Source organism: Geotrypetes seraphini, chromosome 4 (genome assembly GCF_902459505.1).
Source record: "Geotrypetes seraphini chromosome 4, aGeoSer1.1, whole genome shotgun sequence".
Classification (NCBI taxonomy): Eukaryota; Metazoa; Chordata; class Amphibia; order Gymnophiona; family Dermophiidae; genus Geotrypetes; species Geotrypetes seraphini.
Genome location: NC_047087.1, coordinates 100,573,107 through 100,590,399, shown reverse-complemented (window position 1 = coordinate 100,590,399; position 17,293 = coordinate 100,573,107). Strand labels below are relative to the sequence as shown.

Here is a 17,293-nt window from a genome sequence, read left to right as displayed (position 1 = left end):
TAAAGTGTTATATTGTGCCTGAACCTCATCAAGAAGGGCTTGAAATTGTCGAAAATTAAGAGCACGCGCCATGAAGAAGTTCACCATTTTTGTTACATCTTTGAGGACATCGTCAAGTTTTTTGCTGCTTTCTTTGGCGCAGAGAGCCTCTTGATGTATTATGCAGTGAAATTGAATCAGTGGATATTTTGCTTCCTTAGCAAAGAAATGAATGAATCCTGATGTTGTCCCCACCATGCTAGGTGCTCCATCGCTAGTAACTGAAACTACTTTTTCTGGACTTATGTCTAGTGATGAAAAAGCCTCCATCATAGCAATGTGGATATCTATCCCTTGTGTTCTTCCAAGCAAAGACAGCAGTTTTACCAGCTCTTCTCTCATGATGTCACCAGTAGCATAATGCAAAATGAACGCTAGTCTTGCATGGTTAGTAATATCTGTACTTTCATCCAAGCACATGGAGTAGAAGGGTGCTTTTTGTAAGTCGCAAGTAAGCTGTTGACTAACATCAGCAGCCATTCGCAGAACCCTATCTTTTGCAGTATTTCTGCTTAGCGGCATCTCAGAGATGCGCTGCACAATTTTATCCTTGTTTTGGAAATCATGGAAGAGTGAATTACTCCCAGCCAAAATTGCCTTTTTGATAAAATCTCCATCAGAGAGGGGCTTACCATGTTTTGCCATGCACAGTGAAATTTGAAAGCTGGCAACTGTAAGATGATTAGTTTTTGAAAGATAGTTGCTAAAACTAAGAGACTGGGAGTGATATTTCTTTAATTTTCCTACAAGGAACTCTTTTCTTTGAGCTAAACCAAGTTCAGCAACACTGTTATGGTTGGTCTCAAAGTGACGTTTGACACTTGATGTGCGAGACACAACACTTTCATTACACATAATACACAATGCTTTCCCACTGCGTTCAATCACTCCATATGTACTCTGTCCAGGCCTCTTGGAATGGTCTTCCACTATCTGTTTTTGCTTTTTTTGCTGTACTCATTTTCTTTGTTCAAGACTTCAAGTCTACAAAAAGATAAAATTTGTATAATAAAAAAAATCTAATTAAGTGCTGTATACAAATCCGTCCCCATAAAAAAATATGTGATTGGGGAATTTTACTAATTGTAGACATCCGTTTTAGTCAAAAAATATACTGTCCGGGTGAAAACCGGACTTGTGCAACCTGAGTGTATGGGAAAAGGACTTTTATTTTTCATCATTGGAGCCTTTGTTATTTTATTATGATGTTTACAAAAGCACTGTGAAGGGCCACATATACACTTTACTGTTTTTTGCTATATTGAGTTTTCCATAAGGTACAGCGCAGAGGATTAGTGTGTTGGTTGTTCACAGAGAGCCCAGCCCTCCTCTCAGCTTACTGAACTTCTCTATGCAATCATCATAAGCAGCTTTTTTATTTCCTCGAATTTAGCATGTCCCCCATGGAAGATACAGAGGTTTTTACAGAGGAGCACATTATTAGACACATTAACTTCCCCCCATATCCTCACCTCTCTAGCATGGGAGCACTAGGAACTGTTCCTGATTACAGATGTCACATGTGTAGTCACACTACAGCCTCACTGAGTTCCTGTGACAGACTCAGTGTGAAGCTTCTCTTCCTCCCCCCACTTCCCCCTCACACACTGCCTGGCTCATAGGATACTAAGGGAAAGACAGGCAGGCTAAACATCCACTCACAGGACTGCAGCCAGCACAGGAGGATGGGCCGCGGCCCACCAGGACAATGCCCGGTCCTCCCAATGGCCAGTCCGGCCCTGTTGCCAGGTGAGCTGCAAAGCAGACACCGGCACACTCGCCTCCCGCCGCGCCGCATATCTTAATTGCGGACTAGAGAGTTGCGTGGGGACAGAAATCCCACACGTCCCCGCCAAAGTCTCACCCGTCCCCACCCGTCCCCGTGAAGAATCCCACCCGTCCCCGTGAAGAATCCCTCCGTCCCCACCCGTCCCTGCGAGGAATGTCCTCCATCCCCGCCCGTCCCCGTGAGAAATCCCCTCCGTCCCTATAAACTTCAGAAATAGTTATTTCATTTAATTATGCTACTGAATTAAAGGCTCTGGTAGAAACCCATTTACAAATAAGCAAAAAGACTTTATTAATTTGGAAATATTAATTGGGAAGAATACACACTTTGTAAACGGGTTTCTACCAGAGCCTCTTTTGTTTATAAATTTTTATCAACACAACTAATATACTACTTTATCCTGAAGCAAAAAAAAAAAAGAAATAGAATTCTTTTCCTACCTTTGTTGCCTGGTTTCTGCTTTCCTCATGTTCTCATTCAGTTCCTTCCATCCACTGTCTCTCTTCCTTCTGCGTCTTCCATTTGCTCTGTTACTGTGCCTCTCCCTTTCTCCCCCCTTCCAAATTGGTCTGGCACCCATCTTCTTCAAGTTTCAAGTTTCAAGTTTGACCTTTATTTGATGAATCGCTTATAACAATATCTAAGCGATGTACAGTGTTAAAAACCATCAGAATGTGGTAATACAATTTAATTTACAAAAGTCACTCAAAAGACAAACAGAGTTGAACGAACAAGAGGGGGTGGGAGGGAGGGGGAAAAGTTACAATGTTATTCTTTGTTAGAAATTGACATCAAAGGGAAAGCACATTGGGTAATAATGGGAAGAGTATGAGAACCTAAAAAATGATGTTTCATATGTCAAACGCGTCTTGAAATAAGTATGTTTTTAGAATTTTCTTAAACGCAACGAGGTCTGATTCATTTTTAATGAAATTTGGAAGGGAGTTCCATAGTGTGGCATCTCTGTCTTCTTCCCTGCCAGCGTCTTCTCCCCACTCTCTCTTCCCCATTTCCTTTCAGCGTCCTTCTCTCCCCCCATCTTCCCCATGTCCTGTCAGCGTCCTTCTCCCCCCTCTGTCCTCCCCATGGCCTTTCAGCATCCTTCTCCACCCCCCCGTCTTCCCCATGGCCTTTCAGCGTCCTTCTCCACCCCACCCCCCATCTTCCCCATGTCCTTTCAGCGTCCTTCTCCATCCCTTTGTCTTCCCCATGTCCTTTCAGCGTCCTTCTCCATCCCTTTGTCTTCCCCATGTGCTTTCAGCGTCCTTCTCCCCCCCGTCTTCCCCATGTCCTGTCAGCGTCCTTCTCCCCCTTCTGTCTTCCACAATGCTTTCAGTGTCCTTCCCCCCCCCCCCCACCCCGTCTTCCCCATGGCCTTTCAGCGTCCTTCTTCACCCCTTTGTCTTCCCCAGTGCTTTCAGCATCCTTCTCCCCCCTCCTTCTCTTCCGCCCCGGGTGCAGCACAGCCGGCCAGGTCCCCTTACTTTTGTGGCGCTTCCGCAACCGACAACAGCCCCGGTCTGACAAACCTCCCTGCCCTTAACCGCGAATCTAAATTTCCTTCTTACAGCTGCTGTAAGAAGGTAATTTAGATTCGCGGTTAAGGGCAGGGAGGTTTGTCGGACCAGGGCTGTTGTCGGTCGGTCGGGTTAGCGCCACAAAAATAAGGGGACCTGGCCGGCTGTGACGGGGCGGGGCGGGGCGGACCGCCCCCCTCCCTTGGTAGCCACTCGAGCCGCGAGGCTACTCCTCCTTACCTACCCTGCCTGCAGTACAGAGCCGAACGGAAATCTTCCCAACGTCAGCGCAGACGTCGGAGGGAGGGAGGGCTTTGTTTACCGACGTCAGCGCTGACGTCGGGAAGACTTCCGTTCGGCTCTGTGCTGCAAGCAGAGCAGGTAGGGAGAAAAGCCGCGCGACTTAGTACATCCAGCCCCGCAGGAACCCCGCGACCCTCGGAGGCGTCCCCATGGGATCCCCGCGACCCGTGCAGCTCTCTATTGCGGACCTTCCCGCGTGCCAGCTGCAAGACCTTCGCGTGCCACAGGTTCGCCATCGCTGCTCTAGGGTATACATATTCAGGGCTTCCAGTCTCTCCTCATACGTCTTCTGGCGCAAGCCTCCTATCATTTTCGTCGCCCTCCTCTGGACCGCCTCAAGTCTTCTTATGTCCTTCGCCAGATACGGTCTCCAAAATTGAACATAATACTCCAAGTGGGGCCTTACCAATAACCTGTACAGGGGCATCAACACCTTCTTCCTTCTACTGACTACGCCTCTCTTTATACAGCCCAGCATCCTTCTGGCAGCAGCCACTGCCTTGTCACACTGTTTTTCACCTTTAGATCTTTCGGACACTATCACCCCAAGGTCCCTCTCCCCGTCCGTGCATATCAGCTTCTCTCCTCCCAGCATATACGGTTCCTTCCTATTATTAATCCCCAAATGCATTACTCTGCATTTCTTTGCATTGAATTTTAGTTGCCAGGCATTAGACCATTCCTCTAACTTTTGCAGATCCTTTTTCATATTTTCCACTCCCTCTTCGGTGTCTACTCTGTTAGAAATCTTGGTATCATCTGCAAAAAGGCACACTTTTCCTTTTATCCCTTCAGCAATGTCACTCACAAACATATTGAACAGGATTGGCCCCAGCACCGATCCCTGAGGGTCTCCACTACTCACCTTTCCTTCCTTCGAGCGACTTCCATTAACCACCACCCTCTGGCGTCTGTCCGACAGCCAGTTTCTGACCCAGTTCACCACTTTGGGTCCTAACTTCAGCCCTTCAAGTTTGTTCAACAGCCTCCTATGAGGAACTGTATCAAAGGCTTTGCTGAAATCCAAGTAAATTACATCTAGCATATGTCCTCGATCCAGCTCTCTGGTCACCCAATCAAAAAATACAATCAGGTTCGTTTGACACGATTTACCTTTTGTAAAGCCATGTTGCCTCGGATCCTGTAACCCATTAGATTCAAGGAAGTACACTATCCTTTCTTTCAGCAAAACTTCCATTATTTTTCCAACAATGGAAGTTTTGCTGAAAGAAAGGATAGTGTACTTCCTGGTTAACCATTATGTGTTGTTAATAAGATTATATTGTGTGTATATATGAAAAATGAATGGAAAAAATAGTCTTACAATTAGTACTATTATGGGGGCGGGGTCTGGCTTACAATGTAGCCCAGTGTTCTTCAACTGCCGGTCCGCAGACTGGTGCCGGTCCACAAAATAATTATTTTATTTCCGCCGGTCCACAGTGTAAAAAGGTTGAAGAACACTGCTCTGGAGGACAACAGTAGCTCTTCTTGAAATGAAGCCAAGTATGTTTAAGAACATGAAAATTAACATCTAAATATTGCTGCAGATGAAAATCCATTTTACAGGCTGCACAAGGTACATAAAACAGAAGAAAACCACTTGTGTTACTACCCCTTTAAAGTAATTATTTTTCTAAGGTCAATGGAACATAATTAACTACTGAAGCCATATGTTTACTGATTTGTGCCCAATTTAGTATGGAGCTATTTTCTGTAACAAGCTGTTACTAAGGCAACCCTGCTTTATAAGCTTAAGGTCCAAGAGCTTCTAATCAAAGCAGCATCCAATATCAGCTGAAAATGACACCAAATATAAGTAGATATGGATAAGTGATACTGTTTTCATTTAAATTATTGAAAGTCAGCTCCATAGTATCAATGAAGCACAGAGGAGGAGCCCTGCATTGTAGGTAAATGTTTTCATAGAAGAATTGTGGGTATTGTAAAAATTTGGATTATTTGTAGGTTGAGATACCCTAGAAGTGGGCCAATATAAGAATTCTCAAAAACAAAAAACTGTAAGGAGGTTCTGAGACTACAAAGGTTGACCTCTTCAACAGTGGCATAGCAAGGGTAGGTGGTGGCGCCCCCCCCCCCTTCTGAACCACCATACCACACTCACGCTCTCCCTTCCCACCTCTATACTTCTTTAAATCTCTGCCAGGGCAAGCAGCTTCTCCAACCTGCTGCTCGCACTGGCATTGGCTTTCCCTCTGATGTAATTTCCTGTCTCCATGACCTGGAAGCAATTTCAGAGAAAGCCAAGTCAGCGCCAGCAGCAGGTTAGAGTAGTTGCTCACGCTGGTAAAGATTTTAAAGAGGTACGGGGCAGGGAAGGGAGGGTGCAAGCATGACAGGCAGGGAGATGCCATGTCCCCATCAAGACAGCGTTCCGCCCCCCCCCCCCGCCCTCTCACCCCCTTACTATACCACAGCTCTTCATCTATAACAGAAAACAAATATTTTATTACTAGGATTTATAAAATTTATAGCTTTTAACACATTTCAGCAATCAAATTCAAAATAGACTACATCACATAATAAATTTCTTCTTTGATATGTCAGCTTTATTGGTTAACAAAAAAAACACAAACTGACAATTGCTAAATCCTTTGTTCTAATTTTCATCTTTTATGTATATTTTTTTTTTTTTTAATCTATCAGTAGCAAAACCATATGGTACCACCAGATATGCTCAGACCCAAAAGAAAAATACCTCAAAACACTAATGGAATATTTCATACAAAATGCATAGAAGTAGAATCATCAAGGAAAATTTCATCTTCCCTTAAAATGCCAAGGGATGACTTGCTCACAAATGGAAGAAAACCACAAACATCTCACTTTTAAAATAAAATTATCTACAGCCACTACTACAAGATGATGAATCACTGAAATATTCTGTGTTCTTCCAGTCCTAGCTTTCTGGAAACTATCTAATATAAAATTCACAATCAGTGGTTCAAGAACTGGAGAAAAAGGCACTATCTTGAACTTTATAAAAAGCAAATTGTGCTAATACATATCCCATAATTCTACAGTTCCAAAACTGTGTAATACTTAAGAATATATGGTTCCTGATTCGTACCAGCAGATAAAGGTAGTGACATCACTGGTATAAGGAGCTGGGTAGTCTCAAACTTGTCAATATTTCTTTACCTCCAGCAGATGATACAAGATGAACTGGTGCAGTATGACTCTTCACTTATAGGCCCAACTCCCCAGGGAGCTGTCCATGGCCTGCAGCCCAGTGATAGAGTCCCTTGTCTAGTGTTGATTTCCAGGGATCGGTCCATGGAATTTCCCCTGGATATGATTATTCCTCTGTAGCTGTAAGCCTTCGTCTATAGCCTCTCATTTAGTGTGGCCAGTTGGCAAAGGTCCTCTCTCTCAGGAAGATCTGCACCAGCTTCTGTATGTCCTTAAGATGGTGACAATGGTGACAAATAAAGACCATGATCCTAATGAAGTGAAGTATGATTCAACCCTCAAAAATTTCCATATTCCTCAAGCAAGTATTTGACATCTCAGCACTGGGGATGCAAATGGCTAGAGCTGTATTACACTGGGGGCCCCCGCAGTTGCCTGCCTCACTGCTTGGCTGGAGTTGTGCAATTTCATTTCATATGAGCTGCCTATAACACTATCAAGTGTACTTGGCTGCATTAAACTTGGGGTTCAAAACACCCAAGCAACAAAGGGAGAAAAATAAATCTGCATCATCCAAGATGGCACAAGTGAATAAGAGAGCTACAGTTACCCTCATCATAATTTTGCACAGGAAAATCTCTAAAATAAGTGTCAGCACTGCTCAAAGATAAATTAAATATGCTTCACACAGCAACTAAATAGATTCGAGCGTGATTCGATTTTCACACACAATGCTTAGAGGAAGCAGAATCTTGCATATCAGCTTAGGAAGATATTTCAGTATGGCTGAAGAAACAAATCACACAGCTTCAAGCCAACACCACCCAACTTTTGGAGCAAATAGAGGACCAGGAGAGTAGGAAATGACAAAACAATATCACACTGGTGAGACTGCTGGAGGAGTTAAGGGATGAGCTACCCCATATCTGTTAAAAAAGGATCCCGGAGTCTGAGTTTACAGGCCCACATCCATCCATAGTGAACAGGATCATAGGATCAGCCAGCAAAAAGAGAGGGTGACATGTCCTAGGCTGCTCATCAGAAGCCCAAAATAAGAGGCCACATAAATCAGGTTCAGGTTTATTTAAGCTTGATATACTACTTTAAATACCAAAGCATTGTACATTGTATAAAATTTATAATAATAAAAAGAAAAACATTTTAAAACATAAGTAACATGAGGAAAAGACAACATTAAAAAATCTTATGGCTTCAGCAACATTCTATTATGCACAAGTACAGAAGTTGAAGACAGGTTTGTACTTTTATGGTGGATGGCCAGGAGTAAAGCCAGTACAGTCAAAAGGTTCTAGCTATAGCAGACAGGACAGAGTGGACAGATTGTAAACTTATATATTTGTTTATATGAATAGATTTCATTCCACAAAAAAATATAATCTGACCTCAGTCCTTTTGCTTCCGAGTCCCAGTTTCCTGATGGGACATGGCACTTATGGCAGAGCTTCTGGAGGTAAACCTGACTCCTCTGATAAAAACCAGTTCTCACTGCTGCTTCTTTGCTGGCAACCGGGACTTGGCAAGAATTGGAACCACAGATAGGACCAGAAGCAGCAGAGCACAGAGAGGATGGTAGAAGAACAAGCCGACCGATATGGTAAGAAGAAACAGGGAGGTGGCCATACATAGGGAAAATAGTTTTAACCCAAGGTTGACCAGGTCACGAACAATAGGAAACCAATCCACCAGAGTGTAAAAGATTCTGGTCATCAGACTAATGCCAGCAAACATCATTAGCCAGCCTCCAGCTCGAAGAGCCCAGGTCTTCATGCTGTTATTCTGGTGTTCCTTCTGAAACAGCTCCTTAGCAGAGAAGACCCCAAACTACAGGAGCTCCAGAGCATCCCCAGAGTTGGTCTGGTAAGAGACCAGTTGATCATTTCTCAGACGAGCAATCACACTAACCACATCTGGAGAGCCCAGGGATGATCCATCTCCACTCAGACCAGTGTAGAAGGATACCTGCAGATCACCCACTTCTGGTTTCTTGGGGTCCAGGTTGTGGTAGAAATAATCTTCATAGCTGGTTACATACGAATGAGGGCCCTGCAGTTTGGACAAGCTCAACCGCTTAAAATTGTCAATTTTTTCAACGAGACTTTTAAAAAGGGAAAACCTGCCCACCTGCACATCAAGAGCAACAGCGGTGAAAGACTACCACCATGGCACTGGGGTTTTGATGAGCAATCTCTCGATCAAAGTGTCTGCTGCTTACAATTTCCGATTTCCACTCGGTGTTGTATGAGTATTTGGTTTCTTTCTTCGTTTCTCCATTCTCCTCATATTCTCTGGTGTCCTCATGTTCTACCCATTGATACATTTCCACATGACAATTCAGCTTCACTGCCTGAACTGAAATTCCATAGTTTGGATCATGCAATGGCTTTGATGTCTTCAGGGGTCCAGACAAATGAACCAAGTATCCCTCATTCTGTACAGCTGCACTGTTGATGTCCTCCAGGGATACTATAATCAAAAGGTTATCGTCCAAAGAGGCAGCTGTCCTGACAGCCCTACCCTCGTTCATAAAGAGAAGGTAGAAGGACAGTGTGAAGGCTAAGAATTCAATAAGCATTCCCCCTGAAGTCTCGCTGAGATGCTCCAGGAACCCTGGCTTTCGCTCACTTGTGATCTTAACATGTTCTGTTTCAGTTCTCGACTCAGAAATATGGAGTGACATCTCCGCCCAAGTGCAAAGTCTCCCGAAGAAAACACCCCAACATGTCTCGCGACCCAGTTACCGCGCCTCCCTCGTGCCGGGGAAAGGGCCGCAGTGCATCCCGGAACACACAGTTTGTGGGTCAGGAGCGCACGTGTAGTTCCACAGCAAATGTAAGTACAAGGAATCATGGATACAAAGATTAGCAGATCCCAAGGAAACGTGTAATTTAGTTCTTTATTCAAAAGTCAAACTAAAAAAAATTCCTTAAAAATACCCAACATGGGCCATGTTTTCCCTGACAAGGAATGCATCAGGGATAACATGCAAAGGGAAGAGTGCTAATGATATGCACTATTTGCCAATTGTGTTTGTGCTTAGCACAACTGCCTACTTTCTTTCTCTCCTCTTCTCACAACTGGAGCAAAACACACAGGATAATCTTTCAACATTGGACAACTTTGACTCCATAGAGTACCTTAATTTCAGTTGTCAAAGTGGAAAGATAGAACATTTGGTTATCTGACATGTGCCTTCTTGAGGACAGCTAAGCAAAGCTGCAATGAGATTGCTTGTCTTCTAATTGTATGTTTTCTTCTCCAATAGAGTGTCTTACTTTCAGTTTTGAACTGGTAAACCAGAACGCTTGGTTACACATCATGTACCTTCTCGAGAAGCAATAAGCAAAGCTGCACTGGGTCTAGCTTTTCATCTTCTACTTCTATTTCTTTTTATCTCATTTTCATACCCACGGGTGGCAACCACAAATGCTCATAGAATGGTCTAGACTCTAAAGGAAAAAGAGATTAGGTTCTTTGAAAATATATTTTCCATTAGATAGGAATGGTATGCTGAACCATAGGGTTGTCCGTGCCTGCTCATAGGCATTCTGCAGAAGATGTCAATCACCTTTTCAGCCCCTCCTCCTCCTCCCCGGACTCTGCTGTTCTCTTCAGTTCGTACCAAAGAAGAGACAGGAGGAGGAGGTACAGGGTTCTGCTCAGAGAAATGTAAATCAATCATTGAATAAACAATAATGCAAGTAAAGCATTAACAAGCCTCTGAGAGGAAATATGCTAAACAACAACATAATAACCAGAACATTTATGGAGCTCAAACATTCCTCCCTTTAAGTATATACAAAAGACTCTTCATAATAGTCTGACTGACAGGACAATCTTGATGTGAAGCTGACCATGAAGCTTAGACAGAAAGCAGGTGCATCAGATAAGTGCTGGAGAGGGGTGGGGGGGTGAGCATACCATTCCTATCTACTGCCAGTGGCTGCCCCAAAGCTTTCCCTCTACGGTGATCTGCCCTGTCAGAAACGGGAAGCTGCGGCAGAGGGAAAACTTCAGGGTAGCCGCCGGCAGCTTGTGAGAACAACTGCTGTGTCGGGGCCCTTCTGCTACTGGAAGAGCTACACTCAAGTGGCTAAAGAGCCACATGCGGCTCGCGAGCCGCAGTTTGCCGACCACTGGCCTAGAGTCACAAAGAGCCATAGTGGTAAACTGAACCCAGTTCTCCAGGTTCTCAACCTACTACACAAGCCATTAGGTTACTCTTCCACTCCCTATCTTAAAAATTCTTTTTAAACTATACCTTAAAAGTCCACTTTGGATCTATCAGATGTGAAAATTTTCATTGATCTAAACTCCCCCTCCCCCCATTTTTTTTTCATTAACAAAGCTAGTGGTGTGGATGCAATTGCAACAATTTGTAGATTATCATAATGTCTTAGACCAACAACACAGGTTCTACTTGAGACAAAACACAAACACTTTTACTTTTATGTTGTAGATTTACCGTACTGTTAATGGATAGGGAGATTAACAGTAGGGCATAACATTATTTTTTTTAGGTATTTCAGCTGCATTTGATACAGTATGTCATGCAATCCTACTGGGGATTAACTAATATAGGTATATGGCTGACTTGTCTAGATAACATACCTCCTGCCTAAAGATTTGCTTGTAGCAAGTTAAAAGTAGGAGACATGCGAACTGCATTGTTCAGCTTTATCACCCATACTATTTAATATTTATATGCTATTTCTCAACAAGCTTTTCACCAATTTGGCTTTCATTTTTATGTAGATGATTTTATGATTTGAGTGTAAGTGTAGCTGGCAAAACCTTGCAGTTAGTTGACAGAAGGTATTTAAGCAGTTCTGATATGATTGGCGAGTAATGATCTTGTGATAAATATGCAAAAGACTGAGGCTATGATAATTTATGGGCCTGGTAATTAAGCACCACTAGATTATATTATGCTGAATTGAACTCTGATTCCCATATGTTCATTGGTTTGATATTTGAGGATTATACTAGACACTTGGTTAACCATGTGGCTGCAAGTTGCAAGGATAGTGAAATCTGTCTTTTCTGAACAGAGGCTATTATGGAGATTTAAATAGTTTTTGGATGCATGGGACTTTTGAATGGTGGTCCAGGTTATAGTGCTTCCAGTATGTGTTTTATTGTAATTAATTATATAGGGTTTCCCTGAGAAAATCTTGAAGCTGATTCAATTGGTATGGCATGCTATGGCCTGTATAATTATAGGACTTGATATTGCTGTTTTATTTTTAAAACTTTTCAAGGGGTTATACTGGAAGACTTTAATTTACACTTGTGTGTGTTTGTGTGTGTGTGTGGGGGGGGTTGTTCCTAGTAAATTGAAGCATAGAGAACCTTGAAAGTTTTATTTTAACGAGTCCCATCTTTAAAGCTATTTATTCCAAAAAAATGTTGGAAGTGTCTCTCTTTTAAGGCAGCCTCCATATGGAACATTCTTCCAGTCGAAATGAGAAGTATTGACTCTCATAACTTGTTTCACCATAGTCTTAAGATTTTTTATTTTAGAAGATTTTTGTCTTAAATTGCATTTTAATCAATTTTTATCTCTCCTGTAAAGTTGTAAATCAATTTGGGACATATTTTTTAGGGTAGAATGTGGTTAAAAAGTGTAAGAAGTAGAACTAGTTTTTGGTACGAGGGGGTGCTGAAAAGTTCTCAGCCCAACCAATTTCCTAAATTCTGATAGTTATTTTGCCACTCTAGCTGGAAAAAAAAGAGTAATTTATTTTGCAAAGTGCCAATTTGCAAAATCATAATGCTATGTTTTGAAATTGTTTCAGATCATTGATTGAGCCATGTCATCAAAAAGTGTAGAATTTTCAAGTGTGGAACACCGAGCAGTCATGAAGTTCCTATTCTTGCAGAAGAAAACTCCAAAGGAAATCCATGAATGGTAACATAGTAACATAGTAACATAGTAGATGACGGCAGATAAAGACCCGAATGGTCCATCCAGCCTGTCCAACCTGATTCAATTTAAATTTTTAATTTTTTCTTCTTAGCTATTTCTGGGCAAGAATCCAAAGCTTTACCCTGTACTGTGCTTGGCTTCCAACTGCCAAAATCTCTGTTAAGACTTACTCCAGCCCATCTACACCCTCCCAGCCATTGAAGCCCTCCCCAGCCCATCCTCCACCAAACATATACAGACACAGACCGTGCAAGTCTGCCCAGTACTGGCCATAGTTCAATATTTAATATTATTTTCTGATTCCAAATCCTCTGTGTTCATCCCACGCTTCTTTGAACTCAGTCACAGTTTTACTCTCCACCACCTCTCTCGGGAGAGCATTCCTGGCATCCACTACCCTCTCCGTAAAGTAGAATTTCCTAATATTGCCCCTGAATCTACCACCCCTCAACCTCAAATTATGTCCTCTGGTTTTACCATTTTCCTTTCTCTGGAAAAGATTTTGTTCTATGTTAATACCCTTCAAGTATTTGAATGTCTGAATCATATCTCCCCTGTCTCTCCTTTCCTCTAGGGCAGCGATGGCGAACCTATGGCACGCGTGCCAGCTGTGGCACGCGAAGGCCTTGCAGCTGGCACGCGGGAAGGTCCGCAATAGAGAGCTGCACAGGATGTACTGGATGTACTAAGTCGCGCGGCTTTTCTCCCTACCTGCTTTGCTTGCAGTACAGAGCCGAACGGAAGTCTTCCCGACGTCAGCGCTGACGTCGGAGGGAGGGAGGGCTGACGTCGGGAAGACTTCCGTTCGGCTCTGTACTGCAGGCAGGGTAGGTAAGGAGGAGTAGCCTCGCGGCTACCAAGGGAGGGGGGCGGTCCGCCCCGCCCCGCCCCGTGTGCAGCACAGCCGGCCAGGTCCCCTTATTTTTGTGGCGCTAACCCAACCGACAGGGCCGCCATCAGGGCAGGCGGGCGCAACGCCCAGCAAATTTAGATGCCCGCCCGACTGTCATCTGCTGAATCCTGCTGCCGCCACTGCTTAATGCGCAGCCTGAAGAGCCGCCGAAAAACCCGCCGGACTTTAAACAAAAAAAACCCCCAGCAAGCGACTCGAACCCGGCTTCCCTCCAAAACCGGAAGTTACGTCGGGGGGGGGGGGTAGAGAAGAGAAGCCGGCACAGACCATTAGAGCCCCGGAGCATGCGGGAGATAGGCCAGCCACGGAGGGAAGCTTACTTGCTCTTGCTTACTTCGGGCCTTTCTCGCTGCCGGGTCCTGCCTACTTTCTGTTTCCGTGAAGGCAGAACCCGGCAACGAGAAAGGCCCGAAGTAAGCAAGAGCAGCAAGTTGTAAACTTCCCTCTGTCGCTGCCCTTTGGGAGATAGGTCAGCGACCAAGGGAAACTTGCAACTTGCCTTTGTCTGTAGCGAATCTGCCGGGTGTGTGAGACAGGGGGGGGGAATGGGAGGAGTAATGCTGCTGCACCCAATTAGGGGGGAGGGGGAAGAGAAATGCTGCTTCTGCTGTGCCCAATTGGGGGGGGGAGAAATGCTGATGATACTGCTGTACTCAGTGGGGGGAGGGGGAAAAGAAATACTGCTGTACCCAATTGGGGAGAGAGAGGGAAGGAGGGAGAAGGAAGATCAGGAAAAGGAGGAAAGAGATGCAAAGACCATGGGACGGAGGGAAAGGAGATACCATACCATGGAGTGGAAGAGAGAGATGTCAGGGCATATGGGGGGGGGAAGCATGGCCAGATTAAAGGATAGGCCCTGTAGGCACAGGCCTAGGGCCCGAAATAGTCAGGGGGGCCTGCCAGTGCTGTGCTTTGGGGCCTCACCCTTGCTGGATTTGCTGGCAGCAGCAGCAGCCTCATCATCATCCCGGGCGAATCCCAACCCGATCCGACCCTCCTATCTCTCCCTCCTTCCCTCATCAGTGACGTGCCAGAGGGAATCACGGCAGGAGAAAGTCCTGAAGCAGCCTGTTTAGAGTCTCGGGATGGGAGGGAGGGAGAGTTAGGAGGGTCGTGGGGGGGAGAGTAGCAGTCTGCCCCGGGTGTTCGACCTGGCGTCATGAACTTCTTCGGCTAGCATCAGCATTTACAATTCACTGCTGTTGCCAGCTTCAGGCCTTCCTCTCCGCCGGGTCCTGCCTACTTCTGTTTCCATGAAGGCAGGACCCGACAGAGAAGAAGGCCCGAAGCTGGCAACAGCAGCAAATTGTGAATGCTGCTGCCTGAAGAAGTTCATGACGCCAGGTCATGGGTGACAGAAGGAGGAAAGGGAGCAGAGGGGGAGAGACTTGCTACACCCAACTGGAGGGAGAAAGAAGATGAGGGAGGGAATGGAATGAGATGCCAGGGATTGGAGGGAAGGGAGGGAGGAAGAGATGCCAGGGCATGGAGGGAAGGAGGAAAGTATGCCAGACCAAGGGAAAAGGAAGGAGGAGAAGACAAAGCATGGAGGGGGAGGGAGAGATGGAAGAAAAGGAAAGGAGTGAGATGCTAGAGAATCAGGGAAGGGAAGATACCAGACTATGGGGTGTGAAGGAAAGAAAGGAGAAGAGAGAGATGCCAGAGCATAGGGGACGGGATGGTGACAGAGAGAGAAAAATGGAGAGGTGGCAGAGTTGAAATCAATCATGTACAAAGGAGAAGAGAAGGGGCACAGGATAGACAGTTTATTGAAGGAGCATAAAAAGAGGGAAGATACCATATGGAACGGGGAGAGGGCAGACAGTGGATGGAAGGGGCTGATGCTGTATGGAAGACAGAGCGGACAGAAGCTGGCTAGAAAGAAGAGTGAAGACAAGATGATTAAAGCAAAAACGACAAAAGGTAGAAAAAATTGTTTTGTTGCTTTACGTAGAATCAAGTAGTATTGTATCTATTGATTAAAGTTTATAAATAGGAAATAGAAATAAGGCAGCTTTTTGGGGACTAAACCCCTTTCCTCAGGTCAGGACAGGATACCATAACAGCAGGGGTGCCCAAATGGTCGAGTGCGATCGACCAGTAGATCGCAAAGGCAATGTGAGTCGATCGCGTTGCCTTGGCAATCTTTTTCTTCCTGCCTCCCTGAGCCAGGCCAGGCGCGTAGAAACGCCGGACTCACAAGACTTCACTTCCGACGTCAATTCTGACGTCAGAGAGGAAGTTCTGGGCCAGCCAATCGCTGCTTGGCTGGCTTGGAACTTCCTCTCCGTCGTTAGAATTGACATCAGAGGTGAAGTCTTGTGAGTCCGGCGCTTGTACATTCCTGGCCTGGCTCATGGAAGCAGGGAGAAATCGGCATGGTGGCTTAGGGGGTAGGGAAAGAATCGGGGAAGTGGAGAAATTGGCGCGATGGCTTGGGGGGGGGGGGGGGGGGGGAGAGAGAAAGAAAGAGACAGAAAGAAAAGGGGAGGGGCAGAAAGAAAAAATATTGGATTTATAGTCAGAAGAAGGAAGTGCAAACAGAGACTCATGAAATCACCAGACAAAAAGATAGGAAAAATGATTTTATTTTCAGTTTAGTGATCAAAATGTGTCTGTTTAGAGAATTTATATCTGCAATAGCGGTTTTTAGCGCAGGGAGCCTATGAGCATCGAGAGCAGCACAGGGCATTCAGTGCATCTCCCTGCTCTAAAAACTGCTATTGCGATTTAGTAAAAAGGGAGGGGGTATATTTGTCTATTTTTGTATAATTGTTCCTGAAGTGACATTGCATAGAATCGTCTGACTTGACCTCTTTGAAAACCCACGGAATATAAATGATAATTAACATTTTCTCTGCATACAGTGTGCTTTGTGTTTTTTTTTTATTATTTTATTGTTGGTAGATCATTTTGACTTGGTCATTTTAAAAGTAGCTCGCAAGCCCAAAAAGTGTGGGCACCCCTGCTGTAGAAGCAAGGGCAAAGTGGAAATGTCCAATCAAGATGGTGCACAAAAACAGTGTCTTTCAACTCATCTGATAAATCCAATGGTCTTTATTAATCCAAAACAAAATCGTACATCCAAAGCAACTCAATGACTCGACATGATCACGTTTCGGCCATCCGGCCTGCATCAGGAGTCTTAGAAGTCTTTGGGTAGCAAGTAGTCTTTAAATGGCAAATGGTCAAAAGTGAAACAATCATACCATTGCTCCAAGTCTGTAAATGCTGCAAAACCACACAACCTCATGTTCTTTACAGATTTTACTAACCACTATAATGTACTAAACAAAAAATTACAAGGCATGGGAAAAACAGCAGAAAGCATGTTTAGTGACATCAAAGCTTTTGAGAGAAAATTGCATGTTTTTGAAAAAGACCTTGAGAGTGGACAGCTAAAATATTTTCCCAACCTAAAAATACATTTGGATAATTCTACAACATTTGTGGACAATCATAAAAAACACCAGGAAATCCACAAAGCATATTCCACCATTGTAGCCGAAGCAAAGGAGAATTTTAGTAAAAGATTTTCTCAGTTCCGTAAGATGGAGACAACCCTTTCATTTATAACTTCCCCAGAAAAGTCCACATTTGAAGATCTTGATCTTTCCTGCTTACAGTGGTTG

General features: G+C 44.4%; 1 protein-coding gene and 1 pseudogene across 2 annotated transcripts in view; both read right to left on the bottom strand.

Annotated features, from left to right (window-relative positions):
- Nucleotides 1–17,293, bottom strand: part of MAN1A2 (mannosidase alpha class 1A member 2) — a 394,344-nt gene that overhangs the window by 225,478 nt on the left and 151,573 nt on the right. The gene's annotated exons all lie outside the window — the stretch shown is intronic.
- Nucleotides 8,305–9,499, bottom strand: LOC117359033 (annotated as a pseudogene).